The sequence below is a fragment of the Bactrocera latifrons genome, unplaced genomic scaffold (assembly GCF_001853355.1).
Source record: "Bactrocera latifrons isolate USDA-ARS-PBARC rearing strain unplaced genomic scaffold, ASM185335v1 scaffold_396, whole genome shotgun sequence".
Lineage (NCBI taxonomy): Eukaryota > Metazoa > Arthropoda > Insecta > Diptera > Tephritidae > Bactrocera > Bactrocera latifrons.
Window position 1 is genome coordinate 70970 of NW_017537041.1, and position 19030 is coordinate 89999.

Here is a 19030-nt window from a genome sequence, read left to right on the forward strand (position 1 = left end):
AATTCCCATTTCATCGTATTCTACACATAAAAGACAAAAAAATTTTTGTTTCAAAAAATAATACCTTACTTCCAAGCTACATATTTAGTCATGGTCTGACTCGAAATCTCCAAACTCCAAGTTTGCTTTGTTAAAAAAAATACCTTTTAGATATATTTCTAGCAATTATATTTTTAATAAGTTGTAAATCCTTTTTGAAGCACTTTTTATCAGCAAATTTGAAGTTTTTGGTTTTTCCCAAACTTTTACTTACGAACTCCATAAATACATTTTGTGGTTCTCGTTCGGTTTCACCACCTGATGTTCTGTAAACTTCTCACATTGCTTCTTAGTTTATGTTCAGTTTCATTGACTTTTGTTTCCCTTCTCATTTATTTACACTACACTGTTGTCCACTCTTCGCCTTGTATAGCAACTAACAATAAACGGAAAATGGTGAAGCGCTATGGCCACTGGGCGTATACGTAACAATATTTCATTGACTGTAGCGGAGGAGCTGGTAAAGATACCTCAAAGCAAACAGAAACGCGAACAAATTATTCTTCGCAAGAATTTACACAGCTGCATACTGTTAAATTATAGCAAAAACGAGATGTGAACTTAAAATATAAGTGGTACCGTACATACAAGAAAACAAGAACATAATACAAGAAAAACAGGAAAAGTAATTAAGCAATTGCCAAACATTTTGTAGGTGTGTGCAAGCAAACCAAAAGCAATAAGCTGGTAAGAATACTAGGGAAAATAAGATACAATGAAAACAACGATTGTGTTAAATAAAGCTAAATTGTGTAGCAGAATGAATTGTGGCCTTCGTATTTTGAAATTAAAGCAAGTGTTTTGTTGAAGGAAAAATTGGTCACCTTTTATTTACTAAAATGAGTCCGTGATAAAAATAAAGCAAACCCTTAGAATTTTAATCTAAACCATTAAATTTAATTAATACTATTAAGAAGTGTAGGTGGCACACTTAATTAGTCTTATCGACAGAGTCCTTGTACTACATTGGTCAAGAAAAGAAAAATAAACTTTAGGAATGTTGCAGGTCATTCAAAGTATAAAACCTACCAGAAATACGAGTCTTAACAACGAACTTTAATCATCTAATAAAAATTGTAGTGATTAATTGGATATTAACCAAGCCTTTTTAAAATGGACTGAAAGAAGATGACTGAAGATTTAAAAAATTACACCAAAAGTTAGAAGATTCTACTTCTCTTCTAACTTGTTCTTTGCTATTATATTTAACTTTTATTCTTTCCCGGGTGGTTTCACTCCCGTTTTCCATCGGCATTCATATATTTGCAGTATTTGTGCTTTTACTTTCAGTCACCTTTATTTTTAGAGATTGATGCTGTAAAATAATACTTGAATATCATGAACACCGATTCTTGAAGCTATTTGTCCAAACAGATGTACATGTAATAGGTTGTCAAAAAAGTCTTGCAGTATTTTTAATTGAATTTTCAATTGCTAATAAATTTATTTATTTTTTTTTTTTTTTGATGACTCATGCCCAGCTCTTGACCGATGCTACGGCTGCTATTATGCCGATCTCTCTCAACTAATTCAGCGATTTTAGCGCAATTTTCGACGACAGGCCTTCCGGAGCGTGGCGCATCTTCAACCACCTCTACACCAGAACGAAAACGTTGAAACCATCGTTGTGCGGTGGAAATGGAAACTGTATCGGGTCCATAAACTGCACAAATTTTATTGACGGCTTGAGATGCATTTTTGCCTTTATCGTAGTAGTACTGTAAAATATGCCGTATTTTCTCTTTATTTTGCTCCATGTTTGCGACGCTATAACTCACGAACGACTTAAAAGAAACTACAATCAATCAAACATGTGTTAGCGCGTGAAATGAGCTTTCCAAAAAGGTATAGCATGACGATGACGATGCGACGAATAAAACTTGAACTACGCGCTCTCAGCGCCAACTAGCGAAAATACCGCAAGACTTTTTTGACAACCTAATATAACATCTAAATCTTTTTAAGCCAATCACAATTGGTTTCAGTATATTACAGACTTAGTTAGAAGCAACTATCATTGTTCTTTCGACCATTTTCCAGTTACCCGAATTTCAAATTTATCTATCAATATTTCTCTACAGTGATACTTAAACACGTCCGTTACTTACACTGGCTACATTTTGAACAAAAATACTTGCTAGTTCGACCATTAAGTATGTTCACTAAGCTGGCAACAGACCAAATAGTAGAGCCACTCTTAAACAACCGAAATCATTTGAGCGAGTGTGTGACCATATGAGTACACACATACTTACAAACATGTACAGGGTACATAGCAAATTCTTTTGTATAAAGTGAGTTACGTTCATAAGCAATGGGCGCTCCGAAAATTCGAATTTTGTGAAGAATAATAAAAAAAACAAAGCCTTTTTAACTATACAGTATGTACATATTTCAAGAGTAGGAGGGGTCGCATAAAATGTTTATTTGGACGAAAATTGGGACTGTAACAGTCGTAACTAGAGTATTAGGACAATGGCACAAATATTGGAATTTTTTTAATCCAGTTAGTACATATGTACATATATTATAAATACATTCGAAATATTTCAAACAAAAGTTAGGTAGAAATTTATATTCTTGTTCAGAAAAAACATATTTTGCAAACATTCGATGCGACGCTGCAGCACTTTTCTTCTAATCGAAACAAAAATTTAATGATTTCCTCAAATCATCACTTTTTGGTATGGTATGGTACGATATGATGTTGTTTGTATAAATACTGTAAGGTTATTGGAAATGTTTGATAGATATCATACCAACCAAATAGGAAAAAAAGAAACCTCGTTCGCAAAAAATTTTCCATAGCAACACACTTGAATTAGTAAATTAAACAAGTAAGGAAGTCTAAGTTCGGGTGTCACCGAACATTTTATACTCTTGCATTTCAAGTTTCATCAAGATGTCTCAATTTTTACTCAAGTTATAGCTTGCTCGGATGGATAGACAGACATCCGGATTTCAACTCTACTCGTCTCCCTCATCACTTTGGTATATGTAACCATATATCTGAGGATATATAACATTATTAGCAACTTTGTTGCGAGAGTATAAAAATTATGAAAATGACCACAAAGTGCGAAAACCTATCAAACTATGCATTTTTACAAAGAAAGTGTAACTCAATTAAAAGGTATAATTTGGCATACTCCTTGCAAGCAGATGGAAAAAAAAGCAGAAAAATCCAAATTCCCACTAGTATTAAATATATGAAATGTTTTTAGAAGAATGATGAGTGTTAGATAGTCACACGGCAGACTACAGATACAAAATGGCATTGTCACAGGAAATAATTTCCCTTAACGCTACACACTACTTTATCCTTAGGCACAAATATGTATTTGAAACTATAAGAAATTTGTTTTTGTACTATGGTACCTCACATTTACATATCAGGCTGCCATACAGCTTTTACAAAATTTTATCCAGACTTAGCATTAGTTTTTGAAGGTAGAAAGAGAGACCAATAGCAATAATAATTCTGTTAGGCATTTATACATAATAGTTTTGTGCGTGAACATATCAAAGTAGAGAAAAATTAAGCTTTACTTGACAACACATAACACACACACTTATACACTTTGATATTATGTGGCATTCCGAAGGGATACTACCGGCCAAAAACCACCCACTAATTCGCGAGCATATCCCAACACGTATGTTGGTTACAGGAGTAGAAATATTCCAAGATAGATTATGTGTGTCAATTTGGCAAAAGTTTTTGAAGCAATGGTAAAGTGCGGAAAGTATTTTGATACATTGAAGGAATTAGTGACCAGAAAGGTTTAGAAATAATATATGCAATATTTTTTTCTTTTTCCTAGCTAACGAACGAGGGCTGGTCAGTTGTCTTCGAGGTACAGGAGAGTCAGGACAAACATACGCGATTAAATTCTTTATGAAACTTCGTAAATCTGCCCTTGTAGGGCGTTTGATATGATCAAGCAGGCTTACTCAGATGTTACTTTAGCAAGAAATGTTGTGTTCTGGTGCCACTAGGTCCTTTTCTGGGGCCGGAAAGAGGTCGCTGATGAAGATCTTGCTGAGAGACCTGCGAGTTTGAACTCAGAAATTCTATGGTTCATGACATTGTAACGGAGCACTTAAACATGTGAAAGGTGTGTCGCAATACGTATCTAGTGCTCACTGACGACTAGATATTGCGGTGAGTGGAAATATGCCAAGAAAATTTTAACATGTGTAAAGTGATCCAATTTTTGGATAACGTAATCACACAGTGAAAAGTCATGGAAGTTTGAAAATTATCCCGGGACAAAGGGGCAATCTTCCTTTTCTTTTGAGACGACAGAGAGGATCCAAGCAGCATGCACTTCGGCTCTCACGACTATTTCGGAGAATGCCTTCCGTGACGCCTTCAATGCTTAGAAATCGCGCAGCCGGCGCTACATCGACGCAGAAAGAACCTATTTTGAAAATTTTTAAAGAATTGTAACGATTGTAATCAACCACAGCATGATTTTAAGTGAATTGCAATATATCACGAGACTTATGCCTATCAGATCGGCTAATATATGTAATAATAGAGCCATGAAACAAAATCAGCTACTTAAAACTAAAGTATAGAATATTTACAAAAAATATGAAAGAATACATTTAATTAAATTCAAAGATCAAAAAGAGATAAATTATTGTAAATATGATGCCACATTTACCGATCCCACTTCTGATCTTTCTGCGTAGAGCATTACAGTTTTATTTACCTAACGGTTGTACGTAGCACCTAAAACTAATAGAGATAGATATAAGATTATATATATATAAATGATCAGGATGACAAGAAACAACTTGCCCTCCGTACGTGCAAGCTGTTAGTTGAATAAAAATTGAGACATCTCCATGAATCTTGGTGCGTGGGTTCCCTATTACAAAAAAAAGTTCGAGTTCGTAGATGAACGGAATCGTTCCCTCCCCTTTTTTTTTTTTTTTTTTTTGTCCTGACTAAATGTTGTTCAACTCCCATTTCGATTGACTCCAATCGTCTTCGCCAGTTCTTGAGTTCTTGACCGTGTTTGCTCGAGCATTTATTTTTAGTGTTCTGAAGGAATAGTCTACTAAAGTATTTTTCATCTCTTTAGCTATGTTGACGCATGTATGTGTTGTGGTTATCTGGCTTATTACACTAGTTTACAGTCATTTTGCGAATGTGTTGTTAGAGGATGTTTCTTGTTGCTAATTTTGGGTTGCAATAACAATTTCCTTACATTTACTTTGTTTTTTGTTGCAGTCAAGAGTCGAAGGGATACAATCGCTACCATCAAATCAAGACTGGAAATGAAATTACACTATCTGGCGAGCATAATATTCAATTGCGTTACAGATACAAAAATAGCATCACGTTGAAAAATATATATACTGAAAATAATATTTAATATACCAGCTTGGTAAATGCGACTCCAAAGTTCATTTCGACTTACTTCTCATTGTCATTTATAGCTCATAACCATTTCTCGAGCAATTTGTTTTAGCGCTGGGACTAGTGTATCCGGTAAAAGCTTCTTCATCTATATTCGATGTATGTCGCGATTACAAGAGCAGTTATACATAGCTATACGTTCATCGGTACAAACCAATAATTCCTGCAGAAGCAATCTCTATTTCAGTCAATGTTTCATTATTTCTATCAATAATCCATGACCCATATACTTTAGGATTGAGATTAGGTATTTAGTTGCAATTACCAAGGTAAGATACAGCAAAAACATAAGAATAGAAGAGTAAGAAAATTGTGATTGGTCGAAGTTCATCAGAAATCTTTAAAAGGATCTCAAAGCTAAACAGCACTCAACAAAGCAACAGCACTGTAAATAAGGCACAAAGGTGTGAGTTGTTGAAAACACTGTTACAAGTGTTTAGACGACTTTTTCCGACACCGGTTGTAAACGTGAGCAACTAACACATTGCATTCAGGATTTCTACTTTACATTTGCCGTGACCTCATATTTACGAAAGTGCTCAAGAAGTAGTGCAGAGGAAAGTTCAGCAAAAAGGTAGGTATATATAAAACACATAGTTGACTCCATTTGGAACAGATTTAAACTCTTCGATAAAAAATATGCAAAAACCTAATAATGTATTCAATTTACTCAATATTGCATTGACCAAGTCCTAACAAAGCCTTTAAGATCAGCCAGATAGGAATGTAATAACATCATTAACGATCGTAGTGTCGCACTATGAAACGATTTTTTAAAGAAATTGTATATATGTATAGTATATCAAATATGTTATTTGAAATTCTTCACATTATATAACCAAGAGAATGTGTGTGCCATTTTTATGGCGAAAACACCCATATTTATAACTCCATTGCTTATTTAGCAAACAAATTACTTATTTTATTAGAGGAAAAAAAAAGAAATCACCTAAAATTTTAACAACTCTGGCAGAAAAATGCAAGCAAGAATCGAATTTTCATGAAGCGTAGCCCTTCTTCTAAGAGTTTCGACTTGACAAGACATACATTTAAATAATGTAGCTATTTAAAATACTTAAGTAATATATTTAGGTTAATATATGTTTTTAAAGACTGACTTTTTAAAGACTGTAAGCATCCTCGCCTCATTGTGTAAAATTTTAATTAAATAGTGAATACGTCTTAATTAACCGGCAATAAAGGTAAAGAAATCAATATGCAACTACTTTGTGAATTTTCAGAAGAAGTAATAATTTTTTCAGGCCATGGAAAAGTAATTATTCCTGCGAAAAAATTATGCTCAAGTAAATATTAAGAGCGAAGTTAAAGAGAAGGGCAGTGAAAAAAAATATTATATATGTATGGGAACTTTTCTTCAAAATTATGATTAACGCCTCAAACTCCTTAAATTCGTTCTAAAACATCGCGTATGCGTTACGGTCATATGCACTGTCCAATACAACACATTAGTATTTTCCTGTTGCACTTCTTGTCACAAGAAAAAATATGCTAAGCAAACGTTGAGTATTAACTAATATTTTGGCATTATGTACGCCCCTTCTCGTACAAATAAATTACATACACACAGCTCCAACGAACTGTCTTGGTAGGTTGTTTTTAGCACGCTTTTACATTAAATCAATGTGTCTTGGTAATTAATTGCTATATATTGTTAAAACTTTATAAACGTAGTCATCTAGGCAGCACATATGCTGAAAAAATGATATCCTGCAATATTAGTTGAACATATACCAACTAATTTCCGCTTCAACGTAAGCACTTCACATCTTACTTTTGCTGGCTTAAAGTTAATAATATATTTGGGCAATATTATACCGGTACACCTGGTATTATTAGGAGTAATGTGTACAAACGTCGAGTCAGTATTTACTATTTTGATAAGAAGAGCGTAATCTTTGTGACCTAAATTCCAAATAGCTCAATGAGACGAAAAATCCCTTTGGGATATGTAATATAATTATCGTGAATTAGTAAATAGTTTCACATTACGTTTAATTTATAGTTTAATTAACCATACATATTTCCAAACCTTTTATTGTTGCTGTTAAATGTACTTGTGCTGCAACATAATGTCTTTCATTTAGGATTGTTTGTGCACGCTTAGTTTTGCTTAGTTAAGTCTTAGATTTTCGATGCCTCTAGGAAAAACTAATTAAATTTTCCTTTTGCTAATTAGGCAACATCGATAAATTTTAATTATTCAGATAGACAACGGGTTGTCTAATATTTCATAAACTCAAAGAAGTGAATGTATATTTAAAAAGGGGTTCAGAAAGGAATTGCATATTAAAGCCCCCTTTGAGTTTTTATATATATATNGTTTGTTTTTTTAATCTAACGATTTTTTCACTTACTCGTTTACGTCGGAACTTGTCACTAAAAGGATTGATTTGAACTGGTTGATTTTTTTTACCTTTCGTGACCTTTAAATGACTTTGTCCAGCAAATTAGGGGCAGGGCAGCTTATCGAACGATTATATTATGATTTCTTTAGAAGATTTATGCTATATATTTATGTATGTTAATGGGTTCTAAAAAAATGGAGCATTGGCATGTAATAATATTAATATTTCGCCCCTGTTTTTATTTTTCTTAAATTATATATTAAACGACCTTATCATTTCTACCTGTTTAGAAGTAAAACCGTTTTAAGAGCAATGAAAATCAAATAAAAAACAATCCAATTTTTCTTCTCTTTACGCACGTTACATTTAAGAATTCTCAACGCAGCTTCAATCATCACCTCTCCTCGTGTCATGGGTCTACGAAAGGGATACATGAAATGTAATTTGACAAAGGCAAAAATAAAAGGGGGATATTTAGTGGGAAAACGTGCAGCAGTCAATCACATTGTAAAGGAAGTGCACGAGATGTAAAGGAATTAATATGTTAAAAACAGTTACTATGAAATCTGGTCTAACCTACTGTTTGTAGCTATATAAGTGCTTTTAAATGTTACAATCACGTAGAACTTTGGCAATCTAAAGTGGAATTGTAATAACATTTTAATTGGAAAACGTTAAGGACACAGACGTTTCAAATGCAATGTGAAGAGGAAAGCTTATAAAATTTGAGTACACAGCTGGTAACCGAATTTAATACATATGCAGCATGATAAGGAAAGAATCTACAAACAATTTAAAATGCAAGTGAGGTTTGTCATAAATAAGAGGCAGCTCTCTTCTTTAGAACACGGATGAACGAGACAAATAGTGGATGTTTCGAGCCAAACAAAACTAAGGTGTATTAGTATGGAAAAGTGTTAAGCAGACATAAAAACTATAATTAACAAGTAAGGGCTATGTTCGGATGCATCCAAACACTTTATATTCTTGCAACATGCCAGGATCAAAGCCAAGGAAATATCTTAAGGTGAAAAGCGTCAATCAAATATTCAGGACCCAAGCAAAAATTATATATATGTATACACTATATAACTTATACACTGACCGCCATATCTGGCACAAGGTTTGTTGGAACAACGAAAATAATTATATGCAGTAGGTACTTTATGAGAATTAGAATTCGGTCCGTAGATTAATTTTACATATTTTTGGCATTTCGGCTAATTTCGAAGAGCTTATATTGTCAACGATAGATGGCAAGCCTACTAAATGAGGAACAGGTGGCAAGACGAGTGATGCTTGCGAGGGCGTATGGAGAGCAAACGCGAGGAAGTAAGACGTGCAACTTTGGTTTTTAGAGCTTTACGTTTAATATTCTTGAATTATATACTAAATTAAACATTCTAATATTCACAATTAAATATAAATATACTCGGTTAATAAACGGTGTTTTATTTTGATCAATACCTTCACAATATTATGCATTAAGGAGATGATATTAACCCGATTTTATCCATGATTCCCACATACGTTCCTCAATAAATACATACTAATCATAGTAGAGTCAGTAAAATTAATTTTATTTTTAATTTTTTTTTTTTTTTTTTTTTTTTTTTTTTTTTTTTTTTTTTTTTTTTTTTTTTTTTTTTTTTTTTTTTTTTTTTTTTTTGGCAGAGAGATACACTGTTATGAGTAAAATCGCTCATTCAAATTTTGTAAGATAACTAACATATTGACCTATGCCCGGAATTTCACAATTTAGGTACGTAATTTGATTAAAATCGGTTCCGATTATCTGAATTCCCCTAAAAATGGTCGGGGCCGCAACCCCGTCACAAGTGCTCCTTTCAATTGCGATGCTTTGTGCCAATTAACAGTTTTATATCTTAATTAAGTGCTTATTTTTACACTTAATAAGTTTTCCTTTGATGGCGCTTTGTGGGCGCAGTCATTGCCCGATTACGCGCCCGGCGAACCCCGCCTTACTTATTTACCAAGGAAATTATGTATCAAGTTTCATCAAGGTGACTTAGTTGTACTCAGGTCAGGACAGATGAAATGACGGAAAAGCAGACAATAATTTGGATTTGAAATCACCTCTTCATTCTGATCTTTTAAACAAGTATATGTATACATTATTCAATATCTATGTTATGAGGTGATACATACAACCATTAATTGGCAACCCTTCTCGTGCTCAGCTGTGAATTTTGGTGCTCTGTCGAATTTATTTAATTTATATTCAATACTTAATTGTGCAAATATTTGGATTAAATGATCTTCATCTAAACGTAAACGTCCGTCTGATGAAGATACCACTGTATCTTCCTTAAAAAGAATGCCTCCACCCACTATTGACCTCATTAATCTCTCATCCCCTTGTCCTTAGGAGAAAAGGTTCCGTCTACTCAGGACACTGAGAAAACTGCTACTGAACACGGTACGTGAAAAACATCTCAAGATTCGCCTCCAAATACCTACAAGTCAGCTAATAACAATTTAGTTGTTATACCGCGGAACAAGGCAATTTTTGTCTCGAGATTTGCTGCGGATACCTCAGTCGATGATATAAAAAGTTACATCTCGTCGAAATTAAAAACGGCAGACGTCCGTAAATTTAATTTCAAGCATAACCGGGATATTTCGTCGTTTAAGATCGAAGTATCCGTTGACAGTTTTCAAATAATACTTGACAACTCATTTTGGTCCTCTAGGGTATTTGTGAGCGAATTCGAGCACAAACGTGATAAGCCCCCAAGAAATACCGTGAATACCAAAAAACTAACTAACAATAATTCGCTGACTATTTATTATCAAAATGTTAGAGGTCTTAATACGAAACTTACTGATTTGTATTTAAACAGCATTCATTGTACCTTTAAAATCATTGCTTTCACAGAGACTTGGCTAAAGCCTCACAKTTTTGATAATGAAATATTCAACAGAGACTTCGAAATCTATAGATATGACCGGCTGAACAGAAAAGAAGGTGGTGTCTTGTTTGCTGTTCATTCTTCAATTCCGCCTGAAGAAGTCGATGTTCTGCATATATCTGTTATATGCAGCATGCTTCATTAATAAATAATGTTTTCTCAATAGCTAATAATACTGATTCCAAGATTGTTTTAAAGTGCGTATTATGGAAATCTATTGACGACTACACCATTCCTATTAGTAGTCGCTTATGTTTTAACGAGTTCTTAGATAAAATGTCGGCGTTGGGTCTTAACCAAATTAATTTAATTTCGAAGGAGTTTGGTAAGTTCTTAGATCTAGTCTATATTAATAACGCTTCAATGTTTTCTGTTGTCCGATGTGATCCTTTGGTTCGACCAGAGGACTCGTATTATCCTCGTATTATCTGCTTTGGAAATTAACATCGAAACCATAGCCAACTTTGCTCATAATAATACACAAGACCTTTGTTTTCGGCTCAACTTTGCGAAAGCTAATTTTAAGCAAATTAATTACGAACTTTCTAAAGTTACTTGGCCAGATTACAGTGGCAACATTGAATTTAGTGCTTCCCACTTTAATGAAACTATTTTAAGCTTGTTTGAAAAATATGTTCCGAAGTGTGTTGTTACTCATAAAATGAGTTATAATTTATGGTTTTCGAAAGAATTATGTAAATTTATAAATAGAACATCTCGTGCTTTTAAACTAATAACTGGTTTAGTTGCTGACTATTCAAAATATTCTAAATTGCGCCGACAATTTACTGAACTTAACAAAATAAATATGTTATTAGGTGAAATTAAATTTTGCTTCGCTTTGAAATGTTTTGCTTTCCAATTAAAATTACATTGTCCAAGTAGTCTTAATTTATATAATTTAAGCTTTACTCGGACGCTGATTTGTCCTAGTATTGTAAATAACATTTTAGAATACGTTAGAATGAAGTAACTTAAGTGCTTTCCCAAATTCCATATAACTGAAAATGCGTATCCATTGCAATACTTTAAAACAATTGTTTGAGACAATTATAAGAATGTCTTAAATAGGAAGTTACTTTTAGATTAAATCGAATAGCAGAACAGCTTGAAAATTATTTGTGGTTGCATCATACAATATTTACTCCTGATTTAACTGTATGTCTAATTTCCTCGCGCCTTCCTTTGCCTTGCAAAGAAAACACAGAAAACTTTTACGCACATATTGGTAACTTTTGTCGAAAATAAAAAAGTCGCTTATCACAGCAAATAACAACAAACCAAACAATCGTAACTCATAAGAACTCAGTAATTAAGATAAACAATTATACAGAAATAGTAGCTCATCTATAGAATGAAAACTCTGACTCAAACAATTTATCACTTACATGTGAAAAACAAACAAAGTATGCTGTTGACGTAGCTGACTTTGTCGGAATTATATTCTAACAAGTACGGAAGGGCTATGTTCGGGTGTCACCGAACATTTTATACTCTCGCATGATAAAGTGATCATCGAGATATCAGGCGTGGTTGTGAACCGATTTCACCATTATTTTGTACATGTCATCAGGGTGTTAAGAAAATATTATATACCGAATTTCATTGAAATCGGTTGAGTACTTCCTGAGATATGGTTTTTGGTCCATAAGTGGGCGACGCCACGCCCATTTTCAATTTTTAAAAAAGCCTTAATGCAGCTTACTTCTGACATTTCTTCCGTAAAATTTAGTGTTTCTGACGTTTTCTGTTAGTCGGTTAACGCACTTTTGGTGGTTTTCAACATAACCTTTGTATGGGAGGTGGGCGTGGTTATTGTCCGACTTCTTCCATTTTTGAACTGTATATGGAAATGCCTAAAGGACGCGACTCTATACAGTTTGGTTGACATAGCTATAGCAGTTTTCGAGATATGTACAAAAAAGTTAGTAGGGGGCGGGGCCACGCCCACATTTCCATTAAATAAAAATTACGTCCAAATATGCCCCTCCGTAATGCGATCCTTTGTGCCAAATTTCACTTTAATATCTTTATTTATGGCTTAGTTCTGACACTTTATATATATCTCAATTTTTACTCAAGCTACAGCTTGCACAGACGGACGGACAGACGGACGGACGCACAGACAGACGGACGGACAGACGGACATCCGGATTTCAACTCTACTCGTCACCCTGGTCACTTTGGTATATATAACCCTATATTTGACTCTTTTAGTTTTAGGACTTACAAACAACCGTTATGTGAACAAAACTATAATACTCTCTTTAACAACTTTGTTGCGAGAGTATAAAAATGAGTAAATAGGTCGTAAGGAGTAAGGACATCATTTATAGAACAACTCATTATTATTTGCATATTTTCTGGTGGTAAAATCAATTAGAAATGAAATGGAAAAAAAAACATGTTGCCAAAGAATAACAATTGAATCAAAGTTATCAAGAACTTTGTCTAGTCAAATATTTTTTTTATTTCAGTTTATACCTAAGAGATTTACCATTTTCACGTTGAGAGCTTTTTCGACAATAGACGAATTTATTATGTTGGTCCAACTTGCTAGTAGTCTAAGTCGATATGATTTGAGTCTAAAGAATTAGCGTAATGGTAACATAACGTTATTAATTTGCTACAATACTGATTATATTTGCATAAGCACTTCAGGAACATATTGGTTTGACTCTTTACTTGCCTAACCGCTACCAAAAAACAACAACTGTAAGTTTAATGTGGTCTTAATTTGTACAAATATATTTACGCAGAACATGTGTGACCAAAAAGCCATAGCACCCTTATCTTACTATTAGTGAAGGGAGGCAAATAAGTGTAAAAGTGGTGTAAAAAAAGTTTACCAAAAAATTAAAAGATTGAAGTTAATCTAGGAAAAGGCAGTCAACAGTAATTAATCTGGATCAGTTGTAACACAATTTCTTCAAAAAAAATAAAAAATATGACAGTCAGAAATTAACAAAAACTAAATTTTTTACTATGACTCCTACACAAGGAAATAAAGGAAAAATGTATATACGAGGTGTGTTCAAAAAGTATCGTGAATTTTGTGTTTTTTCAAAAATTATTTATTTACGCACATAAACAATTTTTGAATATCTATTTTGTCCCCTTCAAAGTAATCCCCATGAGATATTATGCACTTATGCCCATGGTTTTTCGAAGCACTTCAAAAAATCATATTTTTTTTTTATCTTCGTCAACTCCTCCTTCGATGCCGTCTTTATCTCGTCAAGATCGTCGTCCTTTCATGGTCCTCTTTAGTTTAGGAAACAAGAAAAAGTCACAGGGGGCCAGATCTGGGGAATACGTTGGCTGCGGCATCATTAGTGTGTTGTTTTTGGCCAGAAAGTCGCGCACAAGCAACGATGTGTGAGCAGGGGCGTTATCGTGGTGCAAAAGCCAATTTTTGTCACATCTTCTCGGCCTTCTGAGAACATTTTGTACCACCGATAAACGTTGCTTCAGTCCAAGGTAGCTTCTCCGTATGCCGCAGTCAACATTCGGAATGCATCCGCGCACTTAATTTCGTTTTTCACACAAAATTTGATACAGGTTCTTTGATCCATTTTGTTGAATAGGTAAAAATCGAAGACGATCCAAAACACGTGCAAACAAAACAGCTGTCAACAATTAAATGAACATTCAAAATGGCCGAGCTTGTCGGCATAAGTGAGAGACATGAGTACCAACGTACCCCACGAAAATTCAAAATTCGCCATACTTTTTGAACACACCTCGTATATAATTAAAAAGACCAAATCGTGTTTTATATGAGAATCCTTACTTTGTTATTTATAAGTTTGTTTTATTAATATAAGTAATTTCTATTGAAATTATCTCAGACACAGAGCAATTATAAGTATCAGAAACCAAGAGTTGAAGATCAAATTCAGCTTAAAAGCTTCTTTATAGTTTACTTATATTTCATTTTTCATAGCATTTTAAATATGCTTATTTTGCAGTTACCGTTGTCCTCCATTAACATCATTTGCATACAAGTCTCCTCTGGGTATATGAGTTAATGTCACGAAATGCAAACAATTTCCTCTTTAATATATATTTTTTTCCACCATTTTCTTATAATGCCTCTGCGGATACTTTGTTCAAACTTAAAAATGCGGGAAATGTCCAACTTTACTTGCCTTGTGCAATGGTAAGTGGTGGAGAGTTTAATTTGACATGAAAAATAGCAGAGAAAGTAATTTATATTCGTCACATCATTCAGCTGGGAAAATGTACACGTACAGTTGAAAGCAACATGTTGTTAAATAACGCACAGCGAGACCATGGTTTATATATACATCCATATCTATATATATTTTTATGTTTTCTATGTAGGTACGTACATATATATCAGTTAAAGACCACGACCAACGTGGCCCCCATTTGTACTAACAATCATATTTTATGTTCATACAAGTAGAAATTATTACCTAAAAGTTATTATATTGTTTTGGTTGTAGATCAAGCTTTGAGAATATATCTTCTTCTTCAGCCCGACGAAAAGCTTAAGAACTTTATAGCAAATTATTGCAAAATCAAATATTATTAGCGATTAGGAAAAATCGTTAAACCCTTTCTGCAATACTAATTCAATTCAAATCACCAAAATAACTTTTGGTTTTTATGTATTAATGGCTCATCGTGTATCAAGCAAGAAACAATGTATGGTATGAAATGAAACTACAGTTCAAAGCAATTCTCATCCTTCTTCTTTAGTTCACATTCTCTATTTATTATATATACCATAATTCCGCTACTAAGTGCACTACTAGCTGTTCAATGCCACAGAACTAACAGACTAGTAAATTGAATAAAAACGGCACAATGAAAATTATGATGAAAGGTCATTGGTTTAGTGCTGCAACAAGTTACTGTTTACAAATGTATGCCAGTCTGTTGGCAAAAGGATAGTTTTGCTTAGTAATTTCACAACGGAAAATATTGCACAAGCTAGTCTTTACAATGAAATTTGTTATGAATGCAGTGAAGATGAAGAATATATTAGTTTGTCAAAAAAGTCTTGCGGTATTTTCACTAGTTCGCGCTGAGAGCGCGCAGTTCTAGTTTTTATCGGGTCATGCTATACCTTTCTGGAAAGCTCATATCACGCGCTAACACGTATATGATTTATTGTCGTTTCTTTTAAGTCGTTAAAGAAAAAATACGGCATATTTTACAGTACTACTACGATAAAGGCAAAAATGCATCTCAAGAAACCAATAAAATTTGTGCAGTTTCCATTTCCACCGCACAACGATGGTTTCAACGTTTTCGTTCTGGTGTAGAGGTGGTTAAAGATGCGCCACGATCCGGAAGGCCTGTCGTCGAAAATTGCGCTAAATTGCTGAATTGGTCGAAAGAGACATCAAAAAAATGTTATGAACAATTGAAAATTCAATAAAAAAATACCGCAAGACTTTTTTCACATCCTATTATGTATATGCATGTAAAAATCTAACAAAAATATTATTTCAATAGTTGTGATTTTTCCTTTGCCTGTAAACTTATGAAAAGTGAAGTTGCGTTATTTTGCATTTTAGGTGACGATATATATATATACCAAGAAAGAAATATTATACATATATATGTATATGCAAATCTCAAATGTAAATATTGAAGTCACACAAATAAATATAATCTCAATTAAATATAAAATATTTCTTTTTTATTTCAATTTCAGCTTTAGATTGCTTACAAATATATAGCGAAATAAAATACTTTGATGAATGAAAGACTAAATGCAATGAAGTTAACCACACCGTAGAATATGCTTGTATATGTAGGTATTCGGAAGAAATTGACTATCAGCTGGTTGAAACCATCTTCTATAGGTATGGAAAACCAGTTCTCACCAGATACATAGCAGCTATTTCATTCATGGAAATTTTGAAAGTGGGTGAGAAAATGCGCATGAGCTCTTCAGCACAGAGACACAAGACCAATACTAGTTCATAAGTATAATATAATATTATATATACACAAACCTTATTCTCTTGCCACAATTAAAAGCGAAAGATACCATGCAACATGTGGTTGTTGCAATGTGAGATTTTTAGATGTTTTCTAGTGTTGCCTGCAACATGTTTATAAACAATGTCAGATATATATACAATTATATACTTATATACTACAAATATATAAACCAACCTTTAGCGTTTTTTTTTTTTTTCTCGAAAAGTTGCTTAGAGTGTTCTTCAATTGAGTGCCAAAACGAAAACCAAATAAATTCCTCTGTTGCACATACAAAAACAAATTTGTGCAAAACAACAGAAATTTAGACAGTTTTAATCATTTCTTAACTACTTCAATATTGTTGTCTGGAGTCTTCATTTCAATAAATCTATCTAATATATAATATAATCTATCTACATGTATTACTTTTGAAAATAGCCTGAAGGGTCCTCAAATATAATCATTTGGTGATTATATATGTGGGACCGACAGACGAACGCAAGACAACTAGAAGTGGGCGTAACTTTTAACAACTATTAAATGCGACCCTGCAAACTTGACGAACAGAATGACGAAAAGACGAAGATGAGAAAGCAACGGACGGTAAGGCGTACTTCGAAGGAGTCAGTCATTTTATGGTCATCAAACCTAAAAGACCATCTAACATATTTTATAATAAATCTAATTTTAAATAAACCTAATTAAATTATTTAAAAATAAACCGACTTTGATTTAATTCAAACCTACATTGATAGTATATAAGTATATAAGCATTTAGTAGTTATATATTCTAAATACATATTTCGCTATAAATAATTTTAATCAGTCGTTAGGAAGTTTTAGACTATATTTCATTTAACTTTCCGTTTGCTGTTAAATGTTTATAAAAATTTGTATAAATATTTAAGGCAAAACAAATATATTCCTCATACTCAAGCCATACCAAATTTTTATGACATTGAGTTACTTTAGTGAATAGTTTTATAAAAAACTCAAATTGGAAATGAAATGTACTCACAGTTCTCTTTATAAAGCCAATGTTGGGTTAAATTTTTTCTAGTCACTCCACACACTTTGGTGTAGACTTCCTCTGTGCAGATGCCATTCAAGCGCTCTTCGTCCTAAAGCAAATGTGGAAATATTGTGCATCCGATAAATACTCTTTAACACAAATAGTCTTTAGCTTAATTCAGTTTTTATTACGTTATTTAGTTTCTTTTCGCTTGTCTCACTAAGCGGATGAGCGAGGACTAGTTAACGGTAAGATTTATATCACACTAATGAAAAGTTCGTAATCACTTCACTATTTACGGTAAAAAAAAGCTATCAGACAATTTTTCGGCTCGAGTGTTGACTTGGCAATATGACGGTAAATGACGTGAGAGTTCTGTAAATGAATTGCAGAAAAATTTATTTTAAGTTGAAATGTTATACTAAACTGTGAAAAATAATAGAAAATTTAAAAGTTGTTTTAGTAGATGTGTGTATATGAATAAACGTTATACGAGTATTTAAATTCAACTAATTTAGTGAAAGTTACACATTACTATGGTTTAAGAAAAACATAAATAAATGCTAAAATAGTTTAAAAAGCAAATTCAATTTATTAAAAATAAATAGTGAAATAAATTTTTGCAGCAGTGAAGGCATAACAGTTTTTAGGCCGCCCGGAGCACGTAAAACTTTAAACGCGTTTTTCTCGAAATGACATTTTTCAAAATTGCTGGTGTCACAACTGAACGAGAAATTGTCCATTCGACTTCAAATTAAAACTGAGTATTTTTAAATACATTTACTATACAATGACCAACACTCTTCTTGAGTGGTTGAAAATAGTCAATTTGACCATTTTTTACCTAAAAAATTATGATTTTTTTTTTTTTCAAAATTAGGCAATTCTGTAAATTTTTGATATTTTACAAAGATCATAGGTCATTGTAGGAAATATATTTAAGTTTAAAAGCCTTTTCAAAATTTTTTGTTTCAGCTACTCATTCGGCCGGAATCTTGCCAGCAGTTGGGGCACTTTTTTTGGCACCTCCGAAAACAGCCCATAACTCCGTTATTTTTCAACATTTTTGTAAAAAAAAATCTTAAAATATAGCTGAAAATATACCTTATTACGTTCAAGGAGTTCGAAATATTGAATGGCGTACTTTCTCTTAAAAAAATTTACGAAAATCGCCTAAATTTTTATGCTTCACACTGGTATAGTCCCTTAAGACACTTTACAACTACTTATGCATTGTTTTTGTAGTTAAATTGAAGTGTAGTGATTTAGTAAGCAAAAAAGT

The 19030-nt window shown here is 33.0% G+C and overlaps 1 long non-coding RNA gene across 1 annotated transcript in view; it reads right to left on the reverse strand.

Annotated features, from left to right (window-relative positions):
• Positions 1 to 19030, reverse strand: part of LOC108972340 — a 103189-nt gene that overhangs the window by 64322 nt on the left and 19837 nt on the right. The window contains exon 2 of the long non-coding RNA XR_001993626.1: positions 17755 to 18123. This is a non-coding gene — a long non-coding RNA (uncharacterized LOC108972340). The remainder of the gene's footprint in view (positions 1 to 17754; positions 18124 to 19030) is intronic.